The sequence below is a fragment of the Symphalangus syndactylus genome, chromosome 11, assembly GCF_028878055.3.
Source record: "Symphalangus syndactylus isolate Jambi chromosome 11, NHGRI_mSymSyn1-v2.1_pri, whole genome shotgun sequence".
NCBI classification, from domain to species: domain Eukaryota; kingdom Metazoa; phylum Chordata; class Mammalia; order Primates; family Hylobatidae; genus Symphalangus; species Symphalangus syndactylus.
In genome coordinates this window covers 85,721,832-85,740,964 of record NC_072433.2, presented here as the reverse complement: position 1 = coordinate 85,740,964, position 19,133 = coordinate 85,721,832, and positions in this window count along the sequence as shown.

Here is a 19,133-nt window from a genome sequence, read left to right as displayed (position 1 = left end):
TTCATTTTCATAAAAGACAGACACATATAACTCATAATATATCCAAGCATCTTCATTTGTCTTTTAGAGCACGTGAATGGTGTTCTGCATATATTAAGGCTTTTCTTACTTCCAGTTAATCAGATATATGGGGCACTTACACATGAATTTGAATATTAATGTGTTTTTAAAAGCAGGGTGACTAGTACCATTAAAATCATGATTTTGAATTGATTAATGCCCAGTGAAGATTTCTTTGATGCAAGCTACTAATTGGACAACAAGGAAGGGTGTTGTAATTGCAATCATTTTCTTCAGAAGAGAAAGCACAATGGCATGTGATTAGCTAATTGTCTTGTTTTCTTAAATTTCGGAGATCTTCAAATGCAGAAAAGATTAAATAACAACATAAAGACACCCATAATAGTGCATAATATTTAAAACTTAACAGTCATATTTACCTCATCATTTTTTAAAGAGACAAACATTACAGATTTAGCCAAAGTCTCCATAACCACATTTCACCATTCTATTATTTATGCTCTCTTCCCAGAGACAACATCTATCATGAGGTTAATGCGCTTGGTTTCTAGTCCATTTCTCATACTTTTACATACATATTCTATGTATTTATCCAAGCCAATATTCTTGACCAATATGAAAAACAATCTTTAAAAAACCCTGTATATACAAAATATCTTGTATCTGTTGTTTCCTAAAGAATTACACATTTTCTATTACTAAAGCCACAGAAAACCCAAAACTTCTAAGAAGTCATAGCTTTTCTTATCTGTATAATCTTTAATAGAATATATGACAGTGATAATCACAGGAACATCTGTCCGGTCTTCCTCGGGACTTCTCATTGGATGCAAAGATTAATTTAAGGTGTTGGACTGTTACTTGGACACAGACCAGAGGACAAAGCATGAAGGCCAGTCACATTCAAGAGTGTTGTCAGGGAAACAAAACCGTCATGTTTTTTATTTGTGAAAATTAGGCAAAATAGATTCTAGTAGCAGCTTGAAAAAACATTTTTGCCATCTTGAGAAGGGGTTGGGTTATTATATTGACATTACCTCCCACTAAGAGAAATATCAATTTCTGCCCTTTGTTTCAGAAGATACCACCACTGATGGTAATCTATGTCTTTGTATAGGGTGAACTTTAAAAGACTAAAGTGAGGCTGAGTGTCCTTGCCATATCCGGGGAAAAGATTATCTTTTTTGCTGCCGTCAGATGTTGTCTATAGCTTACGTGTAGCCTAACAAAAAAAAGCCTTTCTGATTGCTCTGTGTCTTACTCATTACTATTATTCTGAGTATTTCAAGGAATTAACACTTTTGCTAAAAATGATAAACAATGTCTCAGTTCATCTAGTACAGGGGTCTCAACCCCCAGGCCATGGACCAGTATCAGTCTGTGGCCTGTTAAGAACTGGGCTGCACAGTGGGGGGGAGGGTCAGGTGAGCAATCAAAGCTTCATCTGTATTTAAAGCGGCTTCCCATCACTCGCATTACTGCCTGAGCTTGGCCTCCTGTCAGATCAGTGGCAGCATTAGACTTTCATAGTAGCATGAATCCTATTGTGAACTGTACACGTGCAGCATCTAGGTTGCGCACTCCTTATGAGAATCTAATGCCTGATGATCTGTCACTATCTCCCATCACCCCCAGAAGGAACTGTCTAGTTGCAGAAAAAGAAGCTCAGGGTGCCCACCGATTCTACATTATTTGCATAATTATTTAATTATATATTACAATGTAATAATAGTAGAAATAAAGTGCAAAATAAATGTACTGTGCTTGAATCCATCCCGAAACCATCCCTTTGCACTCCCCCTAAACCATGGAAAAATTGTCTTCCACAAAACCAGTCCCTGGTGCTAAAAAGTGTGGGGACTACTAATCTAGTAGAATTCCTTATGCAAGGGCTGTGAGTTAATGTGGAGATGTCTGTGATCATAACTGCTTGGGAAATGGACTTCCAGCCTCCCAATATCTCTTTTGGTAGTGATCTTGTCTCAGTAGTAAGTATGGGTTGTATGAGTGATGGAAAAAAAAAAACAGAGAAAGATTTATAGGAATAGATCAGTAATAAAAAGCAAATACCTCATGGGAGCCAATACTCAACAAGAAGCTTACTTATTCAGTCATCCAGCTTGCTATTTTAGAAAACCCAAAGAAAAAAAAGGTGTCTTTATTTCCTCTATGAATAATGCTAATAGTTAAAAGATTGATTTTGACCACTCGTTTCTGTTAGCTATAAAAAATGTCACCATAAATTTTATCTATACATGTTTATATAATCCTGTGTTGTGTTGTAACAATTCAAACATCAAGAAAACACCATGTCAGTAGCCTATAGGTACATAGACAGTTTAGATTTGAGAAATTCTATTATGAGTATTTGATAACAATTCTAGGTCTATAACATTGATATATTTCAAAGGTGTATTTACATAGTCAGAGAAACAAAAACAGAACCATGTTTTTAAATGTAAGACAATAAGCCCCCAAAAGAGTGGTGAAGTGGAGAGAATGTGTGGCTATGTTCTAAATCCCCTTTTGAAGAAACTTACCTACTCATTTATATGGTTCTTTTTCTCTAATTGTGTTGAATCCAACTTGCTAGGCATGCTTTAAAACATTACGTGGAGGTGTGATGTTATGGAAAAAATATTTTTAAAAGACTATAAACTTTGTACTTTTTTGGATACTTCATGGTTGAAAATTTCAATATACTGCTTTTTGGTCCGGAGTTTTTATTTCTATTAAGCCTCCCATTGCCTCGCTTAATAAAGGATCACCTTTTGTCTGATTTGTACTCTCATCATAGTTGTGTGACATGGTAAATGTTGTGCTCAGAAACACCTGGAAGTTGAACTTCTTGGAAAACTCTTAAATGAAGACACTCTTGGGTTTTTAAATTTCATTTACTTTTTGTTTATTACCAAGGAAAACTGAGCAAGAACCCCAAATTCCAGAATTGTAATTCCTGATGGAATACCCTGCCAATGTAGACTACTGCCTTCTGACATTTCAGTGGCTAGGAAGATCTGATCATCCCATGAGATTCTTCACTGTCCTTGTTGGTACTTGGAATTTCAGTTTTGTTTTGAAATGCAGGCTCCTTGAATGTAACATCTTTACATCATCGCTCATTTATTCCAAATATAAAACATGGCACTACCTGCCTTAGCGGTTTTGACTAGTTTGAATTTAATTGGGTAATTGGAAGAATTTGGAGATTGAGGGCCCAAGGATAAATATTTCATAGTATACTTAGTCCTAAGTTTGGGTTCCTGGTTTTAGTGGATTTTATTTAAAGCTCTGCTATATTTTTCTGAAGTTTTAGAATACATGTACCATATTGTATTCAATTTTAGTGATAGGTGTCTTAAGTGATCTCACTTTTCACCTACAGATTTTCTCAAGAGTGTCCTCAATTTTGACAGAATTTTTAAACTCTCTCTTCATTAGATTTTTAAGCAAACCATTTAGCGTGGGAGTGGGGAAGCTTCAACCCTGGGCACATATTGCACTCAATGAAAGCTTTGAGAAAAAAACAAAAACAAAAACACAACATCCTAGTTTTCCATTGTAGTCCAATTAAATCAGAATTGAGGCTGGATGGATGAGGCATTTGCGTTTTATTTAAAGGAAAATGCTTCTGGTGATCTTAAAATGCAGCTAGCCTTGAGAACTCCTGTCTAAGTACTTAAGCTTCATTGTATTATTTATACATTGTAGTTACTATTCCACCTTAAAATATGACCTTATGATATATTTACATATCTCACTCCACCACTATAGAAAAATAATCTTAAGACATAAAATTGAGCTTACTATATTTCATATTTGCCCTAGTGTCTGGGTCTCAATAAATGTTTGAATGAACAAATGGAATTACAATGCAAGCCATATGACCCTGTTTTCGTTTGCATGAGGTAATCAATAAAAGTTGTTTAAATGAGTGAATGGAAGGGGAAAAAAAAAGCAGATCTTCACTTTTAACAGTGTTTGGCACAGATCTCATGGACTATATTATTAGTAAACACCAGATAGTATTTCCATTGTTTGTGTGTGTATCTATTTATCTCTATAAATTTAAGTATTTTAAAAGATAAAGACCCAGATTATTTTTTTGTTGAGTTTACTGCTTTTTATAAGTTTTTGGAATGCCTAGCATCAAAGACTATTGAATGTGTATTGTTGACTGACTAAAATTGATTAAAATAAGTAAATTTGATTTTCCAATATTTTTTAAAAAATTTTAATCTACACTTTTTTTTTTTTTTAACTTGCAAGAACATTCTTTCACTCCCTCAACCTTAAAAATCAATGAGTAAATTCCTTTATTACTTGACTTGGATATAAATCTTTTTCTATATTATGAAGGGTCTGTCAAGACACCAAGAAGTAACAAGAATGCCTCAATTTTGCATAGTAATTCAAACATTACCAATTCTAATTGTCTACTGAATTTCATTTTTCTACTTCATGTGGGTAAAAGGAAGTTTATCTGCTTCACTCTGATATCCCACATAACTAGGATTCAAATAACTGTGCAGTGAACAGTGAATGTTACACCTTGTACTTACAGAACTTCACTCTGACAAACTCAAAGAGTTTTAAAATGTGATTGTGTTAATCTTCACAATATCCCTTCTAGGAAGTAACATGACATTTTAATGTAAGAAAATCCAGGTGCAGTGTGAAAAATGCCAACCTGATTTCTGGAGGGAATGTTTTAAAGATTTAAGATCTCTTTTAAGATTTTTTTGTTTATATATTTCAGACCTCAGGCTTTTTCAGTGCTATGTTTTGTACCTGGTAAGTTTGAAATGATCCAGATGGTATTTTCAACCCAAAAGACACTTGTTTTTCTTGTAACAGAGACTTCACTGCACATGTATTTTTAAAAAATTTCCTTAAAATTATTGTATACAGATGGTTTGGCTACAGGTGTAACCCAACTGACTTTTGGGATTTTTGCTAATTAATTTCGCTGCTTTAACAAAGATGTGGCTTTCCAATGTGCAAAGACCAGTATAAGTTATAATGACAATGAAAATCATCATACTGAATAATTCTGCACCCCATTTTATTGGTTCAATACTTTTATTTTTCTCTTTGCCTTCAGTTTAATCATATTCCAGTCCATTGTCAACACTACTGTATGAATGCTGTTTCCAAAATGCTTGAATACTTTCAGGATGGCCTTGCATGCCAGTGTTGTGCTGGAGACACCCACACACCCACCATGACCTGCCTTCAGGTAGTTATTGTGCCACCCACAAACCTATACTCAAATGCTTCATTGTTTATTGATTTCAGATATAGTCACTGCTACTTGAATACTTCATTGAATTGTATTCTTCCATGCATTCAAACTGCTTCTTCTCCCTACAAGGCACATGTACCTTTTCTTCATCTAGCTAAATTCTACTCAGCTTTCAAGATTCAAATTAAGAGACACCCATACTATAATCAATGGACTATATAGTAATTGTTGAGTTATTTACTCCAATAGACACCGGCTTCTTGAGGAAAGAAACAATATATTATATGTTTCAATGTCAGTATCTAGTATAATAACTTCCATATAGTAGAGATACTAAAAATGTATCTATTAAATGAATAATTTTCTTCTTATAATGTATATGCTTACATAAAGTTACAAGTGTTTATTACCAATATTACCCATCTAATTTTTATATTAATGGTAATACTTTAAACAATTGAGAGATAATACTCTGACATAGTCATTTTCTTCATGATAGTAGAATTATCATATGATAGAAGTTGACATTATGCAAGCAATACAGAAGTGTTGAGCTCCTTACCACATTGTAGACCTTATTCACTGAATGCAAGTGATATTCATTAAGATAAAACACATTTTGGACTTTAATTAAAAGATAATGCCAAAAAATCAACTCCAGGAGCCAAAATGGCTGAATAGGAACAGCTCCGGTATACAGCTTCCAGTGTGAGCGACACAGAAGATAGGTGATTTCTGCATTTCCAACTGAGGTACCGGGTTCATCTCACTGGGGTGTGCCAGAGAGTGGGTGCAGTGCACCATGCGCAAGCCGAAGCAGGGCGAGGCATTGCCTCACCCGGGAAACGCAAGGGGTCAGGGAATTCTCTTTCCTAGTCAAAGAAAGCGGTGACAGATGGCACCTGGAAAATCGGGTCACTCCCACCCTAATATTGCGCTTCCCCAAAGGGCTTAAAAAATGGCACACCAGGAGATTATATCCCACGCCTGGCTCAGAGGGTCCTACACCCATGGAGTCTCACTCATTGCTAGCACAGCAGTCTGAGATCAAACTGCAAGGCGACAGTGACGCTGCGGGAGGGGCATTGCCATTGCTGACACTTGATTAGGTAAGCAAAGTGGCCCAGAAGGTCAAACTGGGTGGAGCCCACCACAGCTCAAGGAGGCCTGCCTGCCTCTGTAGGCTCCACCTCTGGGGGCAGGGCACAGACAAACAAAAAGACAGCAGTAACCTCTGCAGACTTAAATGTCCCTCTCTGACAGCTTTGAAGAGAGTAGTGGTTCTCCCAGCACGCAGCTTGAGATCTGAGAACGGGCAGACTGCCTCGTCAAGTGGGTCCCTGACCCCGAGTAGCCTAACTGGGAGGCATCCCCCAGTAGGGGCGGACTGACACCTCACATGGCCAGGTACTCCTCTGAGACAAAACTTCCAGAGGAATGATCAGGCAGCAGCATTTGCGGTTCACCAATATCCACTGTTCTGCAGCCACCGCTGTTGATACCCAGGCAAACAGGGTCTGGAGTGGACCTCTAGCAAACTCCAACAGACCTGCAGCTGAGGGTCCTGTCTGTTAGAAGGAAAACTAACTAATAGGAAGCACATCCACACCAAAACCCCATCTCTACATCACCATCATCAAAGACCAAAAGTAGATAAAACCACAAAAGTGGGGAAAAAAGAGAGCAGAAAAACTGGAAACTCAAAATCAGAGCACCTCTCCTCCTCCAAAGGAATGCAGCTCCTCACCAGTAATGGAACAAAGCTGGACGGAGAATGAAGAGTTGAGAGAAGGCTTCAGACGATCAAACTACTCTGAGCTATAGGAGGAAGTTCGAACCAGTGGCAAAGAAGTTAAAAGCTTTGAAAAAAAATTAGACGAATGAATAACTAGAATAACCAATGCAGAGAAGTCCTTAAAGGACCTGATGGAGCTGAAAACCAAGGCACAAGAACTACGTGACAAATGCAGAAGCCTCAGTAGCTGATGCGATCAACTGGAAGAAAGGGTATCAGTGATGGAAGATAAAATGAATGAAATGAAGCAACAAGAGAAGTTTAGAGAAAAAAGCGTAAAAAGAAATGAACAAAGCCTCCAAGAAATACGGGACTATGTGAAAAGACAAAATCTACATCTGATTGGTGTATCTGAAAGTGACAGAGAATGGAACCAAGTTGGAAAACACTCTGCAGGATATTATCCAGGAGAACTTCCCTAATCTAGCAAGGCAGGCCAACAGTCAAATTCAGGAAATACAGAGGACGGCAGAAAGATACTCCTCGAGAAGAGCAATTCCAAGACACATAATTGTCAGATTCATCAAAGTTGAAATGAAGGAAAAAATGTTAAGGGCAGCTAGAGAGAAAGGTCGGGTTACCCACAAAGGGAAGCCCATCAGACTACAGCTGATCTCCCGGCAGAAACTCTACAAGCCAGAAGAGAGTGGGGGCCAATACTCAAACATTCTTAAAGAAAAGAATTTTCAACCAAGGATTTCATATCCAGCTAAACTAAGCTTCATAAGTGAAGGAGCAATAAAATACTTTACAGACAAGCAAATCCTGAGAGATTTTGTCACCACCAGGTCTGCCCTAAAAGAGCTCCTGAAGGAAGCACTAAACATGGAAAGGAACAACCAGTACCAGCCACTGCAAAAACATGCCAAATTGTAAAGACCATCGAGGCTAGGAAGAAACTGCATCAACTAATGAGCAAAATAGCCAGCTGACATCATAATGACAGGATCAAATTCACACATAATGATATTAACTTTGAATGTAAATGGGCTAAATGCTCCAATTAAAAGACACAGCCTGGCAAATTGGATAAAGGGTCAAGACCCATCAGTGTGCTGTATTCAGGAAACCCATCTCACGTGCAGAGACACACATAGGCTCAAATTAAAGGGATGGAAGAAGACCTACCAAGCAAATGGGAAACAGAAAAAGGCAGGGATTGCAATCCTAGTCTCTGAAAAACAGACTTTAAACCAACAAAGATCAAAAGAGACAAAGAAGGCCATTACATAATGGTAAAGGGATCAATTCAACAAGAAGAGCTAACTATCCTAAATATATATGCACCCAATACAGGAGCACCCAGATTCATAAAGCAAGTCCTGAGTGACCTACAAAGAGACTTAGACTCCCACACAATAATAATGGGAGACTTTAACACTCCACTGTCAACATTAGAGAGATCAACGAGACAGAAAGTTAATAAGGATATCCAGGAATTGAACTCAGCTCTGCACCAAGCAGACCTAATAGACATCTACAGAACTCTCCACCCCAAATCAACAGAATATTCATTTTTTTCAGCACCACACCACACCTATTCCAAAATTGACCACATAGGTGGAAGTAAAGCACTCCTCAGCAAATGTAAAAGAACAGAAATTATAACAAACTGTCTCTCAGACCACAGTGCAATCAAACTAGAACTCAGGGTTAAGAAACTCACTCAAAACCACTCAACTACATGGAAACTGAACAACCTGCTGCTGAGTGACTACTGGGTACATAACAAAATGAAGGCAGAAATAAAGATGTTCTTTGAAACCAATGGGAACAAAGACACAACATACCAGTATCTCTGGGACACATTCAAAGCAGTGTGTAGAGGGAAATTTATAGCACTAAATGCCCACAAGAGAAAGCAGGAAAGATCTAAAATTGACACCCTAACATCACAATTAAAAGAACTAGAAAAGCAAGAGCAAACACATCCAAAAGCTAGCAGAAGGCAAGAAATAACTAAGATCAGAGCAGAACTGAAGGAAATAGAGACACAAAAAACCCTTCAAAAAAATCAATGAATCCAGGAGCTGGTTTTTTGAAAAGATCAACAAAATTGATAGACCGCTAGCAAGACTAATGAAGAAGGAAAGAGAGAAGAATCAAATAGATACAATAAAAAATGATAAAGGGGATATCACCACCTATCCCACAGAAATACAAACTACCAGCAGAGAATACTATAAACACCTCTATGCAAATAAACTAGAAAATCTAGAAGAAATGGATAAATTCCTGGACACACACATCCTCCCAAGACTAAACCAGGAAGAAGTTGAATCTCTGAATAGACCAATAACAGGCTCTGAAATTGAGGCAATAATTAATAGCTTACCAACCAAAAAAAGTCCAGGAGCAGATGGATTCACAGCTGAATTCTACCAGAGGTACAAGGATGAGCTGGTACCATTCCTTCTGAAACTATTCCAATCAATAGAAAAAGAGGGAATCCTCCCTAACTCATTTTATGAGGCCATCATCATCCTGATACCAAAGCCTGGCAGAGACACAACCAAAAAACAGAATTTTAGATCAATATCCCTGATGAACTTCGATGCAAAAATCCTCAATAAAATACTGGCAAACCAAATCCAGCAGCACATCAAAAAGCTTATCCACCATGATGAAGTGAGCTTCATCCCTGGGATGCAAGGCTGGTTCAACATACACAAATCAATAAATGTAATCCAGCATATAATCAGAACCAAAGACAAAAACCACATGATTATCTCAATAGATGCAGAAAAGGCCTTTGACAAAATTCAACAACCCTTCATGCTAAAAACTCTCAATAAATTAGGTATTGATGGGACGTATCTCAAAGTAATAAGAGCTATCTATGACAAACCCACAGCCAATATCATATTGAATGGGCAAAAACTGGAAGCATTCCCTTTGAAAACTGGCACAAGACAGGGATGCCCTATCTCACCACTCCTATTCAACATAGTGTTGGAAGTTCTGGCCAGGGCAATCAGGCAGGAGAAGGAAATAAAGGGTATTCAATTAGGAAAAGAGGAAGTCAAATTGTCCCTGTTTGCAGATGACATGATTGTATATCTAGAAAACCCCACTGTCTCAGCCCAAAGTCTCCTCAAGCTGATAAGCAACTTCAGCAAAGTCCCAGGATACAAAATCAATGTGCAAAAATCACAAGCATTCTTATACACCAATAACAGACAAACAGAGAGCCAAATCATGAGTGAACTCCCATTCACAATTGCTTCAAAGAGAATAAAATACCTAGGAATCCAACTTACAAGGGATGTGAAGGACCTCTTCAAGAAGAACTACAAACCACTGCTCAATGAAATAAAAGAGGATACAAAGAAATGGAAGAACATTCCATGCTCATGGATAGGAAGAATCAATATCTTGAAAATGTCCATACTGCCCAAGGTAATTTATAGATTCAATACCATCCCCATCAAGCTACCGATGACTTTCTTCACAGAATTGGAAAAAACTACTTTAAGGTTCATATGGAACCAAAAAAGAGCCCCCATCGCCAAGTCAATCCTAAGCCAAAAGAACAAAGCTGGAGGCATCACGCTACCTGACTTCAAACTATACTACAAGGCTACAGTAACCAAAACAGCATGGTACTGGTACCACAACAGAGATATAGACCAATGGAACAGAACAGAGCCCTCAGAAATAATGCCACTTATCTACAACTATCTGGTCTTTGACAAACCTGACAAAAACAAGAAATGGGGAAAGGATTCCCTATTTAATAAATGGTGGTGGGAAAACTGGCTAGCCATATGTAGAAAGCTGAAACTGGATCCCTTCCTTACACATTATACAAAAATTAATTCGAGATGGATTAAAGACTTAAATGTTAGACCTAAAACTATAAAATCCCTAGAAGAAAACCTAGGCAATACCATTCAGGACATAGGCACAGGCAAGGACTTCATGTCTAAAACACCAAAAGCAATGGCAACAAAAGCCAAAATTGACAAATGGGATCTAATTAAACTAAAGAGCTTCTGCACAGCAAAAGAAACGACCATCAGAGTGAACAGGCAAGCTGCAGAATGGGAGAAAATTTTTGCAACCTACTCATCTGACAAAGGGCTAATATCCAGAATCTACAAAGAACTCGAACAAATTTACAAGAAAAAAACAAACAACCCCATCAAAAAGTGGGCAAAGGATATGAACAGACACTTCTCAAAAGAAGACATTTATGCAGCCAAAAAACACATGAAAAAATACTCATCATCACTGGCCATCAGAGAAATGCAAATCAAAACCACAATGAGATACCATCTCACACCAGTTAGAATGGCCATCATTAAAAAGTCAGGAAACAACAGGTGCTGGAGAGGATGTGGAGAAAAAGGAACAATTCTACACTGTTGGTGGGACTGTAAACTAGTTCAATCATTGTGGAAGTCAGTGTGGCGATTCCTCAGGGATCTAGAACTAGAAATAACATTTGACCCAGCCATCCCATTACTGGCTTTATACCCAAAGGATTATAAATCATGCTGCTATAAAGACACATGCACACATATTGCAGCACTCTTCACAATAGCAAAGACTTGGAACCAGCCCAAATGTCCAACAACCATAGACTGGATTAAGAAAATGTGGCACATATACACCATGGAATACTATGCAGCCATAAAAAATGATGAGTTCATTTCCTTTGTAGGGACATGGATGAAACTGGAAACCATCATTCTCAGCAAACTGTTGCAAGGACAAAAAACCAAACACCACATGTTCTCACTCATAGGTGGGAATTGAACAATGAGAACACATGGACACAGGCCGGGGAACATCACACACCGGGGACTGTTGTGGGGTGGGGGGAGGGGAAAGGGATAGCATTAGGAGATATACCTAATTCTAAATGTCGAGTTAATGGGTGCAGCCCACCAACATGGCACATGGATACATACGTAAGAAACCTGCACGTTGTGCACATGTACCCTAAAACTTAAAGTATAATAATAATAAAATTAAAAAAAATCAACTCCAAAAGAAAAAAAGATAATGCCTTAGGGCTTAATTACTTTTTAAATTCTATGCAGCTTTTCTAGTAAAATCTCGACCGTTTTCACAGGTTTTCCTTTAGCCTACCTCCATTTGAAGGTGGGAGGTCTACTCTTCAAATAGAAATCTTCTGTAATATTCTTAAAATGATGCCACCGTTACTTCCACTTGGCATAATATCATGTTGTATTCATCTGCCCCTAACTGGCAATGTGAAACATCTTATGGAACATTAGGGGTAAGAACTGATGCTTATGGAGTTCTGCTTGAAATATTTGAAGCCATCTAGTCTTAGTTTAGAAGCTAACTGGGAATCAAACCATGCTACTGGGATGCAGTGTTATTTCCAATTTGGGGTTATTACAAATAAAGCAGCAGTGAACATCTGTGTACAGTATCTGTGGGGTATTAGTTCCAGAACCCCCTTGGATGCTGTTTTGTCCCTCATAGATTTGTTATCTTGTGCTTTGTCATGATTCCTTCAGCTTGCAATAAGAGGCACTGTAGAAAATTGTTGTGTAGAACCTGCTGTCGTCTTCACTGCCAAGTGATGCTCTTAATCACATTGTACATTATATGGAGGGATTTCAAATATGACTGCTCATGAGAACCACTTGGGGAGATCTCCGTGCTCCACTTTAGACCTGCTGAATTAGAATCTCTGGGAGTAGTCCTGGAGATTAGTATTTTTTTCTTAAACTTTTTATCTTGAAATAATTTAGACTCACATGGAAGTTTCAAAAATAGTATACAGAGTTCCTTCATTCTAGTCTTTCAGCTTTACCCAATGATAACGTCTTAATAACTTTAATAGAATAATCCAATACAGAAAATTGACAGTGGCATAATACTATTAACTACAGACCTTAATTTGGATTTCAGGAGTTTTTACTGGAGCTATTTTTGGCACATTATTTTATAAAATTTTATCACATTTGTAGATTTGTGTAACTACCACCACAATCAAGACACAAAATGGTTTCATCAACCTCAAAAACTCCCTTGTGTTAGCTTTTATCCTTACACTCTATTCTCCTTGGTGGCCACTAATCCTTGGTGGCCACTAATCTCTTGTCTACTTCCATAGTTTTGTTATATCAAGAGAGCTATATAAATAGAATCATAAAGTATGCAATCTTTTGGGATAAGCTTTTTTTTTTTTTACTCAGCATAATCCCATTGAGATCCATCCAAGTTATTGTATCTATCAAAACTTTGCTCCTTTTATTGCTGAGTAGTATTCTATTGTATGAATGTACCACAGTTTGTTTATCTATCCGTTCGCCCGCTGAAGTGTATTTATTTCCAGTTTTGGTATTATTACAAATAAAGATTTGTGTAGAGTAGTTCCTCAGTATCTATGGGGGATTAGTTCCAGGACAAAATGAAGAAATCATAAAGCAAAGTAATTGGTTAGTTAATCTAGGTGTAATTATTGGAGGAAATTGCTTAAAGTAGAACCACTGGAAAATTACTACAATTAGCAGACATTTGTACCTTTAAGGTGATAGGTGAGACAGGCCACGGATTTTTAAAACATGAAATAAAATAGTAACTTGTACTTTTAGGATATGCTGAATACATGCCATCCTGGCAACTTGCAAAGTATTAAGATTCTAGTTTCATGGGTAGGTGAAGTATAATAGATTTTAGATGATTACAAACCATTTCACTTGTGATTTGGCACTTCTCAGATTAACAAATCATGTAAAAATGATTCAACCATTGCATATTAAAAGCTTGGAGATAAAGTTGATTGTATCTATCTCACTGAGTTTAAAAAGATTTTCTGTAACTGTTCACACAGTCCTCAACATTACACACAATTTTCACAAGTTATTGTGGAAATACAAGGTAAAGGCTTATTTCATTAATACATCATTTAGAGAAAACATGAAAAGTGCTTTAAAATGCTAATTTTGTTTAGGCATGATCTGAACAACAATGACTTAGATGTTAGAAATTGTGGTCATTCTCATTTTTAAAGAATACCAGTGAGTCATATTTTTGCAAGTTGATCTCAAAGAATTTGTCTAAGAGATTAAAAAGTATATATTACATTGGTTATTAAGAACTTTATTTGATTATCTAGTAGAGTTGGCTGTGTTTTACAGTATATCACTATAAAAGATAGGACAGATAATAATGATAAGAATAAATAGCTGTTAGTTTGTATGTTCCATCTTCTTTTCATTCAAGCCTCTCAACACACATTGAACATGATGGCTCTAGCTAAGTAACCAAAAGACAATTTAAAAAATTGCCTATTTAGCAATGCTTCTGTCAAAATAGTAGGATACCTCCTAGAACATTAAAAAAAAGCCAGCTAATTATTAAAATAAACAGCTCTTAAATATCAGAATCTTATTTCAGTGAAGACTTGTTGCTTGCTCACATCACATAGTCCATGGCAGTCTGGCATCTCTCTTCAAAATAGTGATGCAGAAGCTCATCCTCTCCCTTCATCTTTTGGTGCCTGTTCAACACATGACCTTCATGCTTGCCTTGGAAGTGGAAAGAGAGTGGAGGATTGCTTGTGGGAGATTTAAGGGACCAGGGATTGAAATGGCACCTATTCCATCAATCAAAGTGGAGTCATATGGCCCCACCACCTTTAAGGAGGAGGGGGAATATAGTGCTCAGGAGAGGCAGAAAAAGAAATGGGTTTAGCAAGAAAATAGAAGCATTTGAGTTTCACTCTTTTTTTTTTTTTTTTTTTTTTTTGAGACCGAGTCTCGCTCTGGCTAATTTTTTTGTATTTTTAGTAGAGACGGGGTTTCACCGTGGTCTCGATCTCCTGACCTCGTGATCTGCCCGCCTCGGCCTCCCAAAGTGCTAGGATTACAAGCGTGAGCCACCGCACCCAGCCGAGTTTCACTCTTTAATTAAGTCAGAGTATTAATGTTCACACTATGTTGGCCATGGAAGTAGGCCACTCAAATCTCTTTCAAGAGGATCTGATGAGGGGAGCATAGTTGATTTACAGCCCCAGCTGTTACACATTTGAGTCAATACCTCAAGCTGATGTGAGTCAATGATTGAGCTTAGTGGGAATGCAAGAACCAGACCATGAATGCGCAAAGTGAGATTTCTCCAAGAACAACTGGTTCTTAGAGTCCACCATTGACCTGGCCTGGCCAAGATGTTCTTAGAACTGCAGTTTTCAGAGATTGCTTCTAACTCATTTTTTCTTCCCTCTCTCCTTTCACAAGTGTCAGACCTATAGGGTGGCTTAAAGGCTCTTCTTGTCACTCTTACTCCCACTTTTATCTTTCACAAAGCCACCTCAATAAATCTCTCGATTGTCTAATTGTATTTTGATTTTTCCTTACTGGAGGACCTGAACTGACAGAAATGGAGCTAGGATTGATTTATTTAGAAAATAAGACAAGATGAGTTTTGAGAATGAGTCACTCTCTACCTGACTAATAAAGATGAGCTTGTTTTAAGGGGAATGTGCAGCATGGATAATCCCCATCACAGAATAATGGCGTGATTCATGAAGGGCCCTGGGAAAATGTCCTGGAATAGAGAAATAATTTTGCTGCTGCAATGTTTCAGGCATTTAAGAGATATGTGGAGAACAACTCCTTTTTAGGGACCGTGGAGTTGCCTAGTTACTACTACTTGTATTGACACTGAGGGTGATTAACAGACAGTTAAATAATTTGGTAGCTTATAAAAATCCCCTCCTCTTCTGTAGAAAGACCAGCCTGGAGTCATGTATTAGTCATCCAAGGCTGTCATAATAGAATGCCACAGGCTGCATGACTTAAACAACAGAAATTTATTTCTCAAATTCTAATGACTGGAAGTTCAAGATCAGAGTGCCAGTGGAATTGGTGTCTGATGAGAGCTCTCTTCTTGGCCTGCAGATGACCAACCACTTTTTTGTTGTGTCCTCACATGGCCTTTCCTCTCTGCATGGTCAGAGATTAATTTTGGATTAGATTACAGGTTTTTTTTGATCAAGGGGAGCAGAATATAAGGCAGGATATTTGAAAATTCATTTACTTGGTGGTACTTTCTCAGGAGATGTGATTTAGTACCTTGCAAGGACTGAAGGGAATGAGGAAAACTTACTGCTGAGGTGGCCATTTGATGTATGGAAAATCAAAGGGCCATGCTGAATAAAGTAGAAATTCGTAAATTTTCTTGCTATATTGTATAAATAGAATAAAATGTTTCAGGCATGTGGACATACTGGAATGGATATATTGTGCAAGGCCAGAAGGCCCACCAGATGATTATGTTCTATCACTAAGGCCATGAGGAATGTTCTGGTGAGAGGGTCTTTAGCATTACTGAGAAGTTCAGGAGTGTATCTTCTCTTTAGGTTAGGACTGATAGCAGGTGAGGGGCCCACAGACCTCGGCTCTTTAATAACCATGTGGATGATGAGGCACCAAAATAATAAACACAAGGGGTACCATTTAAAATCAGAAATCAGAAGGTTACAATAATTATAACAATCAGAAAGTTCAGAGGGGCAGTCAAGATTCAGGGAGATAGTTAATAGAGGATGGCTACAGAGGGAAAATAGATGGGCAGCCAACAAGGGTGTTACTTAATATCTAGAACCAGAACATGGTAAGAATGGAAGAGCAGGAGGCTGCGGGGAGTCACTTCTATAAGCAATCATAATTCCTTGCTCAGTTTCCAGATCTGAGCTAATTTTCAAATACAGCAACTACTGACAGAAGAATTAGCCAGATTTTCTAGAGGAAAGAGCTGCCAGTATGTACTGCAGTGACTCTCCCAGTTTAACCTCAAAAGAGCCCATGATCACTTGAGTGCCTTCACACTGGAGAAAGGGTCATGCCTGGACAATTTTAGAATGATTTTACAGAGAATTCAAGTTGATATTCATACTAGGAGACTCAAAGCTCATTATTGTTCCCTGAGAGAGTAGGGAGTAACAAGGGCTAAGTAATAAATGGAGTCCTAGCTAAAAGTTAAGCTATTGGGTTCCTGGGTAGAAGCACCTAATTATTATTTCCCTGGTCTTTGAGCGTATAATAGGAAATGATATTCTTGGCAGTTGGATAACATCCATCTGAGTCTTTGACCTGTGAAGTAAGAGTTATCACGGTGAATACCAGTGCCAAGTGGAAAACTCTGAAAATGCTCTTCACAGCCCCCTGACCAAGATATTAAATTGAAAAATACTATAACACCTTGCAGGAAATGGTTGGGATTAGTTCTTCAGTTACAGATCTAAAGGTTAAAGGGATGGTTGTCCTTATTATTTCACCATTTAATTTTCCAGCATTTATCCATTTTATGTAGGGTCCTGATAGTCAAATTGGTGACTGACTTTGTTCAACTTGTTGTAGACTATCACAAACTCAATAAAGTAACATTCCATTTACAGCTTCCATGCTGACTGTGGTATTATTGCTAGAACAGATTAATAAGTACTTAAGTATATGGAATTCAGCCATTGACTTGGGGAATGCCTTCCTTTTTATTTCAACTAGAAAGAAGGATTAGAAAAAGTTCAAGTTTGTGTAGAATGAACACCAATATTCACTTATAGATTAGCTCCAGAGTTATGTCAATGCTTGTCCACTCTGACACAATATATTCCAAAGAGATATGGATTCTCTGACATCTCACAGAATGTCACATAGATCCATTATATTGATGACATCATGCTGACTGCACTAAATAAGCAGGAATGGTTAGTGCCCTGGAGACCTTGGTAAGATACATGAACTCTAGAGGAAGGGAGACAAGTCCTGTAAGATTCAGGGCAAAGTCATCTGCAACAGAAAATTATATACCTTTTCAGAAACCGTTCCTGACAATGTTTATGTTTCTTTTAAATTGAATGTTAACTTGGCCTTGTATGTGTTATTGCAGAGGTTAGAAAACTTTTCCTTTAAAAGGCCAGATAGTAAACCTTTCAGCTTTGTGAGCTATATGGTCTTATTTGCACCTACACAGCTCTGCTGTCATAGTTCGAAAGGCACTATAGACAATTTGTAAACAAATACACATAGTTGTATTCCAATAAAATTTTATCTACCAAAACAGGTGGTGGCCACATTTGGCCTGTGGGTTGTGATCTGTTGTCCCACATATTGTTGAATCACAGTATCCTTCATAACTTTTTGAACTTATTTATTCAGCAAATATATATTGAATACATACTGTGTGCCAACTCGTCTAGGGACACATTGGTGGACGAAACAGACAATCCAAGAAAGATTTCTGCCTTGATAAACAAACAAACAATAAATAAGCACCCATAAAAGGAAAGAAAAGAGAAAGAACAGAAAAAGAAAAAAATAGAGAAAGCAAACTATGTGCAAGCAAATAAGCAAGAAAAAGTAATAACAAATAAAAGGCGACAGTGGTGGGGGGATGAGATAGAGAAATCAGATTGTAGGACAGGCCACATTTGATAGCATTACCACAAATACTTTTCCATGTTCAGTAATAATTGAGAAGGTTTCAACTATGTGAAGATCTGGGAAAAATATTCCAATAATGGGACAAAGCAAATTCAAAGTCTCTGTGGTGCGATTGAGAAAAGAGTGAAGTGCAGTGTTGTCAAACAAATTGACTTAAAGGGAGAGTGGTAGGACTTGAAGTGGGATAGGAAAGTGTGAGAATTGTAAAGCATTTGGATTTTATTTTAAATTCAATGAGAAGACACTGGAGAGTTCTAAGTGAAAAATTACATTTTCTGATTTATGTTTTTTAAATAGATAACTCTGGTCCTATTTGAAGAGTGGATTTTGTGAAAAACTTAAGATGGGAGACCATTTAGAAGGCTATTGCTGTAATTCTGGAAAGAATTGATTTACTTTTTTATAAGAATAGGTTTATAAACCTATTTTTGACACTCCCAGTTCAACTTCAAAAGGGCCCATGATCACTTGAGTGCCTTCATACTGGAGAAAGGTTCATGCCTGAACATTTTAAGAATTATTTTACACAGAATTCAAGTGATACCACTTGTGATATAATTCAAGTGATATCATTCAAGTGATTCTTTATAATAAAGAATAGTATTATAAAGAATAGGTTTATAAGCCTATTCTTTACAAACCT